This window comes from Taudactylus pleione, unplaced genomic scaffold, assembly GCF_031769625.1.
Source record: "Taudactylus pleione unplaced genomic scaffold, aTauple2 ptg000656l, whole genome shotgun sequence".
NCBI classification, from domain to species: Eukaryota; Metazoa; Chordata; class Amphibia; order Anura; family Myobatrachidae; genus Taudactylus; species Taudactylus pleione.
In genome coordinates this window covers 2,366,396-2,383,620 of record NW_028285058.1, presented here as the reverse complement: position 1 = coordinate 2,383,620, position 17,225 = coordinate 2,366,396, and positions in this window count along the sequence as shown.

Sequence of the window (17,225 nt, the reverse complement as noted above, 5' to 3'; positions counted from 1 at the left end):
AGCCCACAAAGAATTTCTGCTGTTAAAAATCTGATGAGGAAGAAAATAAATATTAATAGCAAATATTTAAAAAGTAAAATGCCCAATAATGAGATAGTACATTCCCCCTGATATAGTATCAGAGTATAAGAGTGACACGTGACATATTATTATCACACATGCTCTCTGTATGGCTGAGTAACACAATGGAGCCCCTGTGTCCAGGAGACTCTGTATTATACACAGACCTGTCACCATGGACACCTATAAAGGCCCAGCCTGGATTTGTTAGGCCGCATAGGCCGGACCCTACTGCAGCCCAGGTGCAGGGATGTCATATCAATATTAATAATAATATACCCATGTTCTCTCTTACCTGGTAGTGGCTTCACCTAATGGGGCACGCCTCTGTATTAGTTGGAATAGGTCTCCCCCACTCAGGTACTCCATGATAAAGATGACGTGTTCCTGTGTAAGAGGCAGAGAGCATGATATAAGTTACATTATGGACATTACTCTGACACACAGCAGATGATAATCAGTAATACTCAGTCACCACTAGTGATGTGAATGAGGCCCAATGTATACGCTGTATCCAGCTCTTCTTCTGTCTGAGATGTGCCTCTACATATATAATGTACACAGGACACGGGGTAAGTGAGTGAGTCAGTGCTGGACAGTGAGGGGCACGGGATGAAGGATCCCATATACTATACAAAGGTACAGAATTAGGATAATAAACATCTGTGTCAGAATAATGCTTCATACAAAATGTGTCATTGGAATTATGCCGGGGTCCTATACCGGTACAGTATATATATATATATATATATATATATGCTGTATATATATATATATATATATATGCTGTATATATACAATATTCAAGTCTCCTTACCCTCCCCAAAGAGCACAGTGGTGTATTCTTAATAATATATTACATTTATTAGAAAGTTCAATAGGAGGGGGTGCTACCACAGACAGTATACAGACATATATCACATAGCGGGGAATGGAAAAGAGGGAAAAGAAGTCTCTGTCTGGTGCACACAGGCAACAAGGTAAGTATTATGTTAAAACTTAACTGTTATATTATTGAATAAAATGAATGTTGTCATCTCTAACATGAGAAATAAGTGAAATAAAAACAAGATAGAGCGTGTAAAGAAAATAAAGATGTGTAAATAGATTGCTTTGCTGGTGCGTCTTATTTGTGGTATTGTTTTTTTTTCAAACTGTTATATGCCACACATATTATACAGACCCTGGTTCAAGGACTGTTTACCCTATGAATGGGGTTCTGATTGGCTGTTACACCGATCCTGGTATTGGTTCCTTAAGTTATAACCCAAAAAAATGTGTTGTTAACCCAGATTTATTTGATATCTTTATTTACTGTGAAAATCCTGATGCTATAATATTGCGGTATTTATTGCCGGCTGTATATCCCTATTAGGACAGTCTGCTCTTATAATAATTTCACAGGTGTTCTTAAGGTGCGTTCACACGGTACGATAAAAATGGACGATATGAACAATAACGATATCAATGATATCGTTATCGTTCATATCGGGCATTTTTTGCCTAACCAATGAACTGTGATGCGCGGGCACATATGGTCGATATCGATCATTGCCCGTGCATGCAGGCCAACCTGGTCGATATTGACCAGGTTATAGTCATTGGAGGGTACATGGTGTGCTGGATGATTAATATCGATCATCCAGCACACCCGGTAGATCAAACAACAATATCGTTATCGTTGTCGATTGTGCCGTCTGTACAATAGTCTTTGCACAATGATATCTCCGTGTTCCTTCATATATTATATCAGGAGATCAGAAAAATATGTCTAGAATATAGCGCAGTTCATTTGCCACTATACATTATACATGATAATAATTGTGGGTGTAAGGCTAGTTAGTATTATATAAATTATATTCAATGCTTCACAGAAGTCCCCGGACAGACTGATTATTGGTTTTAAATCTCCACCTATACTTGTATTACTATGCAGGGTATTGATACATAGCACAAATGAAATGCACCAGCAAACCAATCTTTTTAAACACATCTTTATTTTCTTTACACACTCTATCTTGTTTTTATTTCACTTATTTCTCATGTTGGAGATGACATAATTACACTTTATTCAATAATATAATAAAAGTTGTTTTAACATAATACTTACCTTGTTGCCTGTGTGCACCAGACAGAGACTTCTTTTCCCTCTTTTCCATTCTCCGTTATGTGATATTTGTCTTATATTACACAAGCTGCTAATCAGGGGTTAGTTACAATTATGACAGAGACTCTTACCGGGGTCTGGGATGTGGCATAGCCATGGGTAAAGAAGGAGCTGTTGCCGGTGACTTGAAGAATGTCCCGCTCTATAAAAATAGGGTTCTTACTCCTGAGCAGACTCCTCTTCTTCACCAGTTTGACTGCCAGTCGCTCTCTGCTGTTGGGGTGGGATGCCAGCAATACCTGGATGAGACAGAGAGTAAGGAATAGGGCACAGGGAGTGGCATAGAAAGTAATACAGAGCAGGTGATGCTGTTTCATTGGTTCTAATGGGGGGCATCCACTAGATGATTTTATCCCTGTCCAACCTCTTAACGATTTTCCCTTGAAGTTTCCCTTGAAATATGATCTTCCACTCTGAACAATTTGCAAAAGATTTGCAAAAGATTTGCAAAAGATTTGCAAACGATTTGCAAAAGATCTAACAATAAACTATGTTGTTTTAATCTGTGATTGAGAGCTTTCAGCTATAGTGGGCAGACAGTGGTTCATCGTTTGATCGTTCAGCGTGAACGATGTTTAAACGATGTGTAAACGATTTGTAAGCAATCAAGTGAAATTGACCTGCATGTTCAGTTGATGGAGGAGACGATCAAACGACCAGCGGGAGCGCGCATCGTACATCGTTAGAAACAATTACTGCACGATTTGCAAACGATGTTCAAACGATATTTGAATGATTATTGAACGATTTTATCATTATCGTTCAATCGTTCAACTTTATCGTCTAGTGGATACCCCCCTTAAGAGTCAAAATTGACTGAGGTGCTAATTAAGTCACATATGCTCAAGCATGGATATCCTTAAAAGCTGGACTGCAATGGTGGAATTAGGGAACCTCTATATTATAGGTAAATGTACTAGGGACCAGCATCTTCCCTGAGCCCAGCATTGTAGGAGATCTTTTGTGTCCAACATTTATTACAGATAACCCAATCTCCCCATCTAGTAGATCCTTGTGGGTGTACACTTGTTACTGAGATCCCAACCAATCATCACCAGCTTCTCAGCCCCTATAGTCTCTGAATAGCCTGTACACAAGGAGGACATTGACATGAGCTTATTTGATGACTGTTCTGTAAACACCTAAGATGAGTCTTAATGCAAACTGCTCCAGCCTTTTACACCAGGCTGCATAACTAATATCATTGCCATGCATGTGTGCCCTAGCTCCGCCCTGACTCCTACACTGGCCACGCCCCTGTCAGCTGCGCTAAGCAACAGTCCAAAACCATATATGGAGGTTAGTGTGGGAATGTGCCACTGTATAATTTTCCTTGTTACATAGGCCCCATTGTATTTTTAATGGAGAGCTCCCATTGTAAGCATCCATGTGCATGTAATGATAGATAATTATATGATATTGTTATTAAAGCAACTTTCTTAAGTCATAAGAAGTTCTCTTATATTTGCTGCAGTGTTTACAGGTAAGTCACCAAATCTGTACTGATCACTTACCTTCCCGAAACCGCCCTCTCCAATAATCCTGTGGTAGGTTAAACCCTCCAGTATATGAGGGGCAGCCGATGTCTCCGGGGGGCTGACTGGAGGGGTCCCACTTACACCTTGTGGCATAAAGAGAAATCATATTTATTGACTGATATAATAAACAGATATTTGGCATCTTTCATTTAAAGGTTTGAGATAAATATAGCATAGAAAGTATTTATATCCTATTTTCACATAGTATCTGGTAAGAATATTGGCCCTGATTCAGACCCACTCGCGAGCGGCTGTCCGCTTGCAAGTGGGTCGATGTTCTGCACTGAGCATGCGCACGACAGAGGGAGCTCCGTCGTGCGCATGCGCCAGATGCGACGAGCGAAGGAAAGTCCTTCGCTCGTTGTGTCTGATCAAAGGGGGCGTGCTGTCGATGTTGATTGACAGCACGCCCCCTTTGGTGGGCGTGCCGGGGGCGTGCCTCCCTGACGGGGGCGTTCCCATGGGAACGCCTCCCATCAGAAGTCGGCCCACTGACATCACTAGTGATGTCAGTGGGAGTGATTTTGTCTCTGATAGAGCCAAAATGACTCCGGAGCTTGTGGTTGAAAACCTCAACCGCAGGCTCCGGCTCGCAGTTTCGATGGTCGCGATGGTCGCGACCTTCGCGGCAATCAAACTGCACGCTCATATAGGCTGTGGGTGGTGACCCACAGCTATATGAGCGTCCAGGAGGACGCTCCATTTTTATGGAGGGCGGCCCTCATTCAGAGCGTGCGCTCTGCTCAGAGCGTACGGCTCTGAATGAGGGCCATTGTTATGTTGCCTATGTATTGTTATTGTATAAAAGAAACTAATTAAATACATTTAAATAATAAAAAATAGCTGCCAGCATTGGATAGGACAATGTAACAACAGCAGAGGTACTGTAGAATAGTAATAACAAGGTATAAAGGTGTTACAGAGAGTTACGTGATAGGGAAAGAATGTGAATGGTTGCTATGGGCAACATCACTTCTAAAACTAATTTCTAAAAACTGTTACTGTAGCAATTTTACCCCCTAGAGTAAGGGGGTATCAGCGGGGATAGCTAGTTACAGCCCTGCCTGTTAGGCCTCATTTACACACCACCTTAAAAGTACAGGCATAGTATTTTCTTACTATGTTCATCACATATAGAATAAACTTACAGTGTAGCAGCTCCCCCATCACTGATGCTTACGGCAGCAATAACGCAATAGTGCAGTAAAATGCATTAAAATTCCCTGTGCCAAGAACAGCGCACATCAGCGCCTATGTGGGAATAAGCCTTATTAAGGGTTAGACACAATGGAGAGTGTAAAGGGCAGAGTTTGTAGGTGTTACATATAATATTAGGGTGATGGAGTCTGTACAAAGCTCCACATTTTCAGATTTATTACAAATTTTCCAGAAGTTGAACAAATATTTATAGTCTTAATCTTAATAGAACTTTCCATAGTAATAAAATTAGAGATCAGTGTTACTACAGAAATGCACCAATTTGGCTGCTAGTTCACAATGATTTAGCTGTAAAGTGTTTGCTGTGCATTTAGGACCTGAGTTACAGTTGGGACACGAGAGCGTTATGTACGTTATCATGTCACCGTATTACGTCAGACCTGTGCGCTCTGTAGCCATATGCTCAGCGCTTACACACAGGAGGTGCAGGAGCTACACTTACCATGTAAGTACTAACTTATACCTCACTTACTTCTCTATTACATTACATGTGGGGGGAGATATATTAATCCTTCTAAAGAGAAAACAGAAGTCCATAGCAACCAATCAGCTTCTGTCATTTTAAAGCTTATTGGTTGCTATGGGCAACTTCTCCACTTTTTATCTTTAGAAGGTTTGATACATCTCCCCCTTATTAGTGTTTTCAAGCAAAAAATCTTTTTACCTGCTGTTCCCTTTTTAAACTTCTTTTGATGGTCTGGGTCCTCACTTTTATAAGATCTTTTCTTGCCTCTCTGAGCTGTGAGCTCTATGATGGGCACACTGGGTCCCTCTCCTGGGCTGTCATGTCTCAGCTCCTCCTCTTTCTTTTTCTTATTGGTGTCACTCTCCCCGGTATTGTCTGATGGTCTCTTTATAGCGGCCCTTTTACTGATGGTGCTGTCTAACTTGAGCCTTTTATTTGGAGCCTCATCTGGCTGCTTCGGTGATCTAGCCTGGCTCTTCTGGCTCTTCGAAGTCACCTCACTTTTATAAGATCTTTTCTTGCCTCTCTGAGCTGTGAGCTCTATGATGGGCGCACTGGGTCCCTCTCCTGGGCTGTCATGCCTCAGCTCCTCCTCTTTCTTTTTCTTATTGGTGTTACTCTCCCCGGTATTGTCTGAGGGTCTCTTTATAGCGGCTCTTTTACTGATGGTGCTGTCTAACTTGAGCCTTTTATTTGGAGCCTCATCTGGCTGCTTCGGTGATCTAGCCTGGCTCTTCGAAGCCACCTCAGTTTGCTGGATCTTCTCACACTGATGGTCCTCTCTCCCCTGAATATCTCCTCCCTCTGTGATATTGGGAAAGTTTCCTGTTCCCACACAGATATCCTCCTTATTACTCCTACTACTCTCCTTAATAGCAGACCTGTTGTTATCCGGTCGCCTTTTCCTCTTTCTTGATCTCATTTCAAGAAAAATCAGGAAAAATAAAGAAAAATTCGCTAAACACGAATAAAATCGCCTTCACACTTCAATAGGTGAAAACACACAAACCTATCTTATGCAGATAAACAACTGAGCCAGCAGCTCTATGACATCATAAAGCACCTTTGTGACATCACCAGCTGCTGTAGGCCCAGTGTCACTGCCTGTTACCCACAGTCTCTATAATACAACCATGTTTATATAAATTACTGGTGGGCCCTGTCCCAAGCACTGTGATGGGAATCTTTGGGGCTGTGTCCAATGTGTCACCCAAATCTCATATGTAATTACTGTACTTATTTTGCCTATCAGAGTCAGGTGATACCTGTCTGTCTGTACTGGCTGCTGTGATATATAATTCTCCCGGATCCCGCTAGAACTTCTGAGACCATTTTCCTATGTTCTTCCCTTCTCTGCCCTGACTTTCACTTATTATTAAGTTTAATAAAAAGAACAAAGCAAATAGGCTGCTATAGTGGGATACACAGGTTACACTCAGCTTTTATTTTGTAAAAGTAAAATTATACATAAAATTATTCATATTCATTTAAATATTGACATAATAGAGAAACCTTATGCTGGGTACACACTGCACAATATATTGTTTGTACACAGATAAACTATAAATTGTTCAGTGTATCTGTCCATGTGTACACATGATATGTTTATGAATGATACAGTATATCTGGAAGATATTGTTCACATCTACTCATGTGTACACACGGCCGTCCAACCCATATGATGGCCACAGGAACCAGTGACAATGACATCACAGCTGGTTTCTATGGCCAGACATATTGGGCCTCATTTATTAACGAGTCTTATCACCAAAACGAGTGGTAAATGTCACTGTGTATGATAAATGGTGCTCCAGCCAATCAGCTCCCAACTGTCAACTGTTAGAAAAATGACAGTTGGGAGCTGATTGGCTGGAGCACCATTTATCATACATAGTGACATTTACCACTCGTTTTGGTGATAAGACTCATTAATAAATGGGGGCCATTGTGTGGCCAATTGGTAAGTGTGTATGCTCACCAAAATTGGTCGGTCAGTGATCGGTGAGTCGGCAAAGTGTGTACCCTGCACTAGTGTCAAAAGATAGGAAATTGTGAAATAATAACTACTGTATCTCTATTCCTGTGATCGCTCAAAAACTTTCTGGGGCTGTTGCAGAGTTGGGTGCAATGCAAAAAAATAGGAATCGCTCTGCAGTTGCACCAGGACAAGCCGTATTGCACTGCAGGCACAATATAGTTAGAGATCAAAAGATTTACAACACCATCACTTTTTTTTCAATTTTAATTGAAATTTGCACAATTCAAGTCCACTTAATAACCTTACAGAGCGAAGCGGGGAGCTGTTACAGGATAAGGAAAAAAAGTTTAACTTAGCAAAAACAGCTGAAAAATAATGTGAATTTCAGAGTTATAAGAAAACACCTTTTTCAGGGAACAAACAATGGGCTAAGAACTTACAGCTGCAGCAATGACAAAGAGGCTTGCCTGGGCCATGATGTACCACCAGTGGTCTACTGAAGACTGGATGAAGGTCTTATGGGCTGATGAATTAAAATGTTAAATCTTTGGTTCATCATGCAGGGTTTTGTACGATGTAGAGTAAATGAAAGAATGGTTCATCAATATGTGGGGTTTATTTACTAAGCATCAGCTTGTAATAGCCACTTCCGCACATGTTTAAGCCAAAGATTTAAAAGGGCAATGCTTTTAATAGCACCATGCTCCATGTTTTGTAGTAAAAGCATTGACCATTTAAATTTCAGGCTGAAACACACCAGAAAGCAGCGGCTAGCTTAGTAAATAACCCCTGTGACACTAACTGTCAATATATAGAGTAGGAAACGAGTGCGTCTGGGGCTCTTTTGCTGGATCGGAAGTCAGCAACTTGCATGAAGTTACTGTCAGCTGGAACCACAAGGGTGACCTCAGCATTTTGCAGTGCCATGCAATACCCTCTGGTCTGCGCCTAATTGTTCAAGAGTTTATCCTGCTGCAATAACCTGGAACATATGTCCAGGCTATCTCAGAACTGCCTTCCGAGGAATAAAACTAGATGGTAGGCTTCATATCATGGAGTGGCCGCACAGTCTCTCGACTTAAACCCAATTTAGCTTATTTGGGATAAGTAAATACCAGCTGATGTGTCTAATACTCCATATATTCCATATACATTATTATTATATATCAGGATGTCCTCTGGGAGCATGAATATGTATAGTATATAAGGGGATGGCCTGTTGAATAGGATCTATCTCTGTTACTTTTCTCAGGGGGAACCCTGATGGTAAGTCTGGCCACTGGGTGACCCTAAAAATTGTTTTAATAATTAAGTTTGGGGAAAGGTATTATACATCGTTTATACGCTACATAGTTTGTGTTTAGGAGATGATCTATGATAAGAATTAGTTCTTTCAGGATTTGTCACGCCATCGCCATGGGGTAGTGGTAAAGGTGAGGACTGGTAGGGAGAATGACTAAGATTCAAATCCCAAAGAAGTCAGTTGTTTTTTACACTTATTTAAATTGAAAATATTTTTATTTGTAAGTGATTTTTTTAATGTTTTATCTACATTATATTATAAGACATGTGTGTATGTATTTCTATATGTAAATTGATTTTAGGAAATAACATTAAAATGTTAATGAATTAAATCCTTTTTTAAAATAGAAAGACTATGGAGCCTATTCATCCTTGTAGGCTGTATGGCCTCCGAAAATTTAGTATTGATCTTGCTGCGAGGGATACTTAAGTATCCAACTCGCAGCGGGGGATAGTTCACACCGGAGCAATTAATCTTTGCTCCGCTTATGGGACAGTTGCTCCGAAAAGCATCTTAAATGCAGCAGGGGGTGTCATACACCTCTTACTGCATTTGCATATTTGCAAGGACGGAACTGCACAGCTGCTTGTGTACAGCTTTACCATCCCTCCTCTGCTGACTTAGCTCCAGTATGCTGAATAAGGGCTCAGTCGTGAATTAAAAAAAATGGAATTCTCCCATAGAGAAATCCCGAGGGGAGGCATAGTGTTTAACGTGCTACATCTCAAAAGCTATAGGAAGTACCGAGCTGAAATCTGGCATGGAAAAGTAGAACTGTCGCTTGGTGCTGCATGACAAATTTCAGGGCAAAAACTTAAAAAATGAGGATTTGGGAGTAATCTAAATTTCCAATAGTCAGTTTTTTCTGACACTCTCAATTAGGACCACTTTTCTGCTGTTCTCTATGGGGGATTTTTGGGAAGGCATAAGTCAGGGTACAGGGAAAATTTAGACTTGGGGTTTGTCTTATTAGGTAGCTATTGTTACAGGGTCAGTGCTTTTGGGGTTCAGGTAAATTAGGAAGTTACAGTTTTTAAACTATTACATCACAAATTTGCCATTATACAGATAGGGTGCTTCAACTCAGTAGGTGCTTCCAGCAGGGGGTGTACTCACTGTGGCTTCACTTGGGTGCACAAAGATGGCTGTCCTTTGAAGGCAGTAGCGGTGGTTTGACTCGGGGGAAGGTAGCGGGTGTTAGCAGCGGCGATGCGGGCGTTAGCATGCGGGCGGTGGTGGTGCATGCTGCAGGACCCATGGGAGGTAACTGGCATTAGCAGCAGTGGTGGTGCAGGCGGCAGAGGTACAGGCTGTAGGACCCAGGGGAGGTAGCGGGTGTTAGCAGCAGATGTCTGCATCTGTGTGTAAATAAATGAACACATATGCACGGACCGGATCAGTGAGATCTGTCTGTGCCTCTGTGTTTAAAAAAAATGTAACCTGTGTGAAAAGAAAAAAAACATGGCGTGCCCCCCCCACACCAAAAAGAACAACCAGCCCCGGGCTATGGAGACCCAGCACTGGTTGTGCTTAGTACAGGGGACGGGGCACCTACATTGTTTGTACTCTACAAACAATGTAGGTGTCCCCGTCCCCTGTAGTAAGCACAACCAGCACTGGGCTTTTCAGAACCAGTCCTGGTTGCCAAAATACAGGGGACAAATTACGTATTCAGCGCAACCAGCACTGGGCTCTGAGCCTGTCCTGGTTCTGGAAATACAGGGGAAAATATGTGTGGGGTTCCCCTGTATTTACCAGAACCAGCACCAGATTCTTTCTAGTGGGGGAGGGGGTAATGCCACAGCCAGGGGAGCCCTTTCACCGGGGCCCTCAGCCACAGCATCACCCCTGACCACTAATCAGCCCAAGTCAGGGATCCCTGGGGAGCTGGGAACCCCCCAATAAAGGGGTCTTGCTCTCCAGGGCACCCCAGGCCCAGGCTGATAGCCCAGAGCCATCCCCGGCACCCCTGGATTGGTGGGTGCCATGTTGATTGTGAATAGTGTGATACATTTGATGATAGTGCAAATATTGTCTTTTGCTGTGGAATTACAGGTCCCAGCATGCCTCCCTCGCATGTTGATACTTGGAGAACCACAAGTACCAGCATGCCGGGCATTATGGGCCCGCAGGTTCCTGTAGTTCCACAGCAAAATAAATTTTAAAACAACCACAAGACACACACACTGTTGAAAGTAAAAATTTATTAAAACATACATGCACACACAAATGTTTTAGAAAAGAAGGAAAAGTCTGTGAGACTCGCGGGTGCACTCTAGGGTGAAACTTAAAGATGAGAGGGGAGGCTGGGCTGTCATTAGTACTGATGTTTACATAATGTTAAAAAATAACTTTTATTAGTATATCAATAAAACAAAAAATATGTAGTAACACAGTAATTAAAAAATAAAGATATAGGACCTCATTCAGAGTCGGTCGAAGCGGCCGCACGGTCGTATAGAAAAAGGGGCCGGATATGCAAATGATGCACACGCATGTTGCATCCCTAAGGTCGGATCGTTAGCTGGCCGACCAAGGGGTGTATGCGGTCGGATCGCTAAAAATACGCCCACATCTCGTACGCATAACACGTCATCTCCGGCTACATAAGGATTAATCGCGAGCATCGTATGCCATCGGAACTGGTCGTAGAGCTAAAGGTTGACCTGACCCTCTCTTAAGCTCTACGATCATGTCAGTGTAAAACCTCCCCTGTCACGTGTGCCATGACGCTACTTTGTTAATTATGCACTCCCTTAAAACGCCATTTGCATAATGAGGCACGCCTGCGTTCGGATCTCCACACCCCCGTTTTCAAGCACCTTCCCATGTTACCACCTACAAACGCCGCAATCTGTCACTCAAACTACCAACCTGGCGGTGTTCAAGGAGAGAGAAATTTCTGATCGTAGCCGCTAGTTTGCGCACGCGCATTGCGAACCGTACGCATGCGCAGATCAGCGAACATCGGCTGCGTACGACCGTGCGGCCGCTTCGACCAACTCTGAATGAAGTCCATAGTGTGTATAGTAAAGAAAAGAGTGTGGATTAAAATAACCCTGATAAGGCCGCTGGGTAATGTAGTACTTATCCAGACATATTGTCTGGGTTTATTAATACAAGGGGTAAATGTATCTGCTCACTAATATCTGGCTTGAGTTTAGCTGTTTTCTGGAGCAGAGTTAATATGTTGTGTTATGCATCAATTGCAACATTAGTTTGCCTCTTGATACATTGTAATAACACTGTCTCTGATAGATATTTTAATTGTCTCAAAGTTCATACCTCTGTAGTGAGTATAAATCTGCATTTGACTATTTTGACAATAAACAAATCGAATAACCAACTTCGTCCGTTATTCAGTATGTTTTCTGTTATTAAACACACAACATATACTTAACCCTTGATTAGAAATAGATACCTGATAAAGTAATTGAGTTATTAAAGGTGATTGAATACTTCAATCATATGTTCTTTATAACTTGTTAATTGTGTCTACAATCATGTCGTTTAATTGCAGCACTCCAATTCCATACCATCAAAATATCATATCATTGGTGATAATAATTTTGTTATGATATTTGTCTGTGATTATGATCACATTATATACCCCCAATGTGTGACTTGTTTGTATAACCCCTAAAGCAAAACACATTTAATTGAAATAGAACCAAACCTGTTCATTCCATGTAGCATCCCCGGGCTTGGCAAAACAAAAAAACACAAATACCCGGACCCACTCTAAGGACAGTACTACCTGATTGATGGCTCAGCCGCAGGATTTCACTATAGAAATCCCGGTGCGGAGTGCTCATTGGCTGAGAGAGGCGAGCCTTCCACCTCTCAGCCAATGAGCGGTACTTCAGGTTATTTTCGTGCTCATTTAAAAAATATGGCACCTCAGCGCCATTTTTTAAATTCAAAGATGACTGCTGTGAGCCAATCGCCACCAGCGCTAGTGTACCATTTTGTTGCTCTTCTCCCTTGCAGGTGGCCCAATTTACTGCTCCCGTCCCTGATGGTTATTACATTTCACAAAACCTACTGAATTTCTACCATCCACACCGCTCTGTCTCCTCCCCCATCCACCCCACTCTTATCCAATCTGCGCAGCTCTATCTTCTGCATGTTGCATAGACTGGAATTTCATCATTTTTTTTGAGTGGCAGAAATTCAGTAGGTTTTGTGAAATTTTAGTTCATGTCTAAGAAGCCTTAATGGGACATGTGAAACCTTAAGTATTTTTGTTTATGAAATATGTATACCGTATGTTACAATGTGTACCTATTGAGACCTATTGAAAATATCTGTATCCTTAAGTGACCATTGGTGAATAAGTGTACTCCTATGGTTGTCATGGATCATATTGTAAGTAAATATCAAAGTATTAACTGTAAAACTCTTTAATACTTGAAATCAGGAAGTTATAAGAACAGTTTATTATTATCATTCTCCAGCATTCTATTAAGTATCTTATGTACTTGTGCCATTTATAGTTATTATATGTGATGCTAATAGAGGGTACCTTTCATCTCTATACTTTGATAGAAGAACTGGGTCAGGTTACGGCCTAGGATCGGCAGTTACTCAGCCCAGCACCAACTTCCCCTGACTTCTCGAGCGGTCAGATGACAGGTGCGGTGGTGAGTGATGCGCTGAGGATTATGCCTTAGGTTCACTTCGACTCCCATGTGTGGCTCTGTGACTTGGTTACTGAGGTTGCCGTCATGGGCGAAGCCATGATAGTCTTCATCACCTGCCTAACCCTGCATCCAATGGTAGCATGGTTGTTGTCAGCTGACACTGTCCTCCAATAGACTGCTACCTTAGGGTATATAACTCGCTACTACTGGTGTATGCTTGCCATCACTTCGTTCCACGTTCCTTGCTTTTTCCCCTCTCAAGTCATTTCTAGTCTCTCTCTCCTGTGCCAGTGGTATGTCTGAGTTCCCAGCCCGTGAGCTCCGTCTAACATCCGAGTACAACTGCAGCTGTGCGTCTGGGATCTCAGCCTGTGTACTCAGAATAACATCCAAGTACCATTACAATGTCACTCTTTTGTGCCAGCGGTGCGTCTGGGTCCTCTGCCTGCGTACTCAGTACAACATCCAAATCCTGCCTAAGTGCCACTCTCCTGCTCTAGTGATGCGTCCAGGTCCTCAATGGGCCTTATTCATTGCCCTTCAGTGTACAACTCCTGGAAGTTATTCTACGGTGCCAATACAGTACCAGAGAGGTACAGAATCCTTGCTAGTGCTTCTCCCAGAAGTACATCCTCCTGGGCCTCATCAGTGTTATCTCCCTCCATTTCCCACTTGTATCGAATACCTGACCAAAGGGCTGTGACCTGCTTGCTGGGTGCAGCTAAACCCATATTCCGCTTGAAGGGGTCAATGGCGAACACCTCCCAGCAAGTTAGACTCCATACCTTTGGTCAGGTCTTGTCAACATCCGATACTTGTAGATGAGGAGGACATACATCCAGGCCCTTCGCCTCCGATTCCTTCCTCAATCCGGGACCTCAGCTTTCAGCTCCTCAGTAGGAGATCCTCCTGAGTCGAACGTGACAAACTGATTATGTTTTGGCTGCAATATTTATTTATTTATTTATTTCCAGTTATTTATATAGCGCACACATATTCCGCAGCGCTTTACAGAGAATATTTGGCCACTCACATCAGTCCCTGCCCCAGTGGAGCTTACAATCTATATTCCCTACCACATGCACACACACATACACATTAGGGTTAATTTTCTGTTGGGAGCCAATTAACCTACCAGTATATTTTTGGAGTGTGGGAGGAAACCAGAGTACCCGGAGGAAACCCACGCAAGCACAGGGAGAATATACAAACTCCGCACAGGTAGGACCGTGGTGGGAATCAAACCCATGACCTCAGTGCTGTGAGGCAGTAACACTATATATTGATTAGAATTGCTGACATATCCAAATTTGAGGTGTTATCACTGAGAGTGTGTGCGCATTAACCACTCTAACTCATTTGTGAATTATCCTTTGCTGATGCATATGACGCTGATATGACAACATTGGGTACAACCGCATTTTTTAGGACACTGAGGACACTTTTTCTGAAGTCTCTGTACATTCTCGGTATCGCCTGCCTAGTGAAGTGGAATCTAGATGGGATTTGGTACCGGGGACACACTACCTCCATCAGTTGTCTAAATCCCACTGCACTAATGGTGGATACCGGACGCACGTTTAACACCAACATAGCAGTCAAGGCCTCAGTTATCCGCTTTGCTTCAGGATGACTGCTGTCGTACTTCATCCTCCTCGCTAAGGAATGTTTTAGGGTCAATTGCTTAGTAAAAGAAGTAGTGGTGTTCCTACTTCCTCTCTGGGATAATGAACGACTCCCAGCAGCAACAGCAGCAGCGTCAGCAGTTGGCGTAGCAATGCAGGATCCTCCCGAGGAATCCCGGATAGGAGAGTCAGTCATGCCAGTGACATGGCCTGCAGGACTACTTCCGATCCTGACTGAGGAGGAAATTGACGAGGAAGGAGTTTACGGTGTGGTTTGCAGGCGATTGGATACAACTTATATCTACTAAATAATGCACAAAGAAAAAGGAGTATAACAGGGGCCAGACTTAACACAGTCTCCTTTGGTTCATTACTCAGTCTATATCCTTCGTGTACAATTTAAATCTTCTGAATTTCTCGGTATCACATGTGTCCAGGAACCAAAAAAATAAGAAAACATACAAAAAGAAACTTTCAGATATTGGCCCTCATTCAGAGTCTCTCGTAAGATGTCGCTTGCAAAAAGGGACCGGGTATGCAAATCAAGTGATCACTTTTTGCGCTGTAAGGACGCCCTCTATGTCTTAGTGAGCGACGGCAGTTAGCGTACGCTGGACTAAAAAACCTCCCACCTCTCACTCTCAGCACACATCATCTCCAGGAAGAGGCTGATTAATCATGAACATCGAGGGCCATTGGAGCTGCTCGCAGCGCTAGGGGTTGACCTAACCTACCCCAAGCACTGTGAGCAGTTCAGGCTAAAAAACAACAAAGTCACGTGTGTGATGACGCTAATTATGCACGCCCTTTAAACGCCGTTTGGGTGGCCAGACACGCCTGCATTCGCACAACCACTCCCCCGTTTACAAGCACCTTCCCCTGTTACCACCCACAAACGGCACTATCTGTCACTCAAAGCAGCAGCCTGAAAGTGGCTTGTGAGCTAGCAAAATCAGATCGCAATGAATGACTTGCGCATGCGTACTGCGCATTATACGCATGCGCAGATGTGCGATTATCGCTCCCAGCGAGCGAACGTGCCCTAACGAGAGACTCTGAATGAGGTCCATAGTCCTTCGGGGAAATACTTCCACACAGCAAGAGTATTCAGCATAGCAATTTCTAGTGTAGTTATTACCAAGCTACATACCCCAACATACATAACTGCAAGTGAGGGAATTCCTATCTGGGTATCTTTTTATCCAGTGGCAACACGATTCCTTAAAACAGTAAAGCAATCATTGGGTGCGTACCCTACTTACGGGCTGAAGATGGATCCTGATGCTTATCAAGGTTTCTTTTCCAACGATCTCATATAGGTTCTAAGTGATATAATCCAAATCCTCCTTCAGCTATCCCTCAAAGTATAAGATGATTTGGAGAACAAAGTATTATATCATGGAGTTTTTAATCCTTTTCTCAAAACACAAAAATAAAAAAATAATACCAAATACTAAAAACCTACAGTTAAAATTATCATCAACACTGATAAGGCAGTAAGACAGATAGGGGGGTAAAATGGACTCCAGTATTCCAAAACACACCACCCCTGCAATCAACTCCTACAGCCAGTAGTCAAAATAAGAGACTAATCCAGATGAATAAAGTGTTGTTTTTGGGACACTTTATTCATCTGGGGTTGTTTTTGGGACACTTTATTCATCAGGGGTTGCTTTTGGGACACTTTATTCATCTGGTGGTTGTTTTTGGGACACTTTATTCATCTGGGGTTGTTTTTGGGACACTTTATTCATACCGCTCATGGTGACCCGCACGGTAGCAGTCATGCTGCTATGCACTCTAACAGGGGTATTCAATATGGGTGCGATAACATCGTTTTTTGCGTTAATATCGCACTTTGTAACTTTTTTGCGTTAATATCACTGGTTTTAGTTTTACACCGTATTCAATTTCAAAGACTTATCGCAGTTTTGAAAAGTCTTTGATAAAAAACGGTGATAACATTTCACCATTGAATAGGTGTCGAAAAAAAGTGCAGAATTGGGGTTTAGGGGTGCAGGCTTAAAAAAAATATACTGGACATGGTGTGTGTGTTTTGTCTTTTTTTAACTTTATTTTACAGTGAAATTACAGGTGCCGCATGTCTGCTGGCACTTGTAGTTCCACAAATGCAAAATGGCAGGCATGCTGGCACTTGTAGTTCCACTGTAAAGTACAATAGTGTTACATTATTTGGCCCCCCTATTACCCCCATACCCACCGCTCC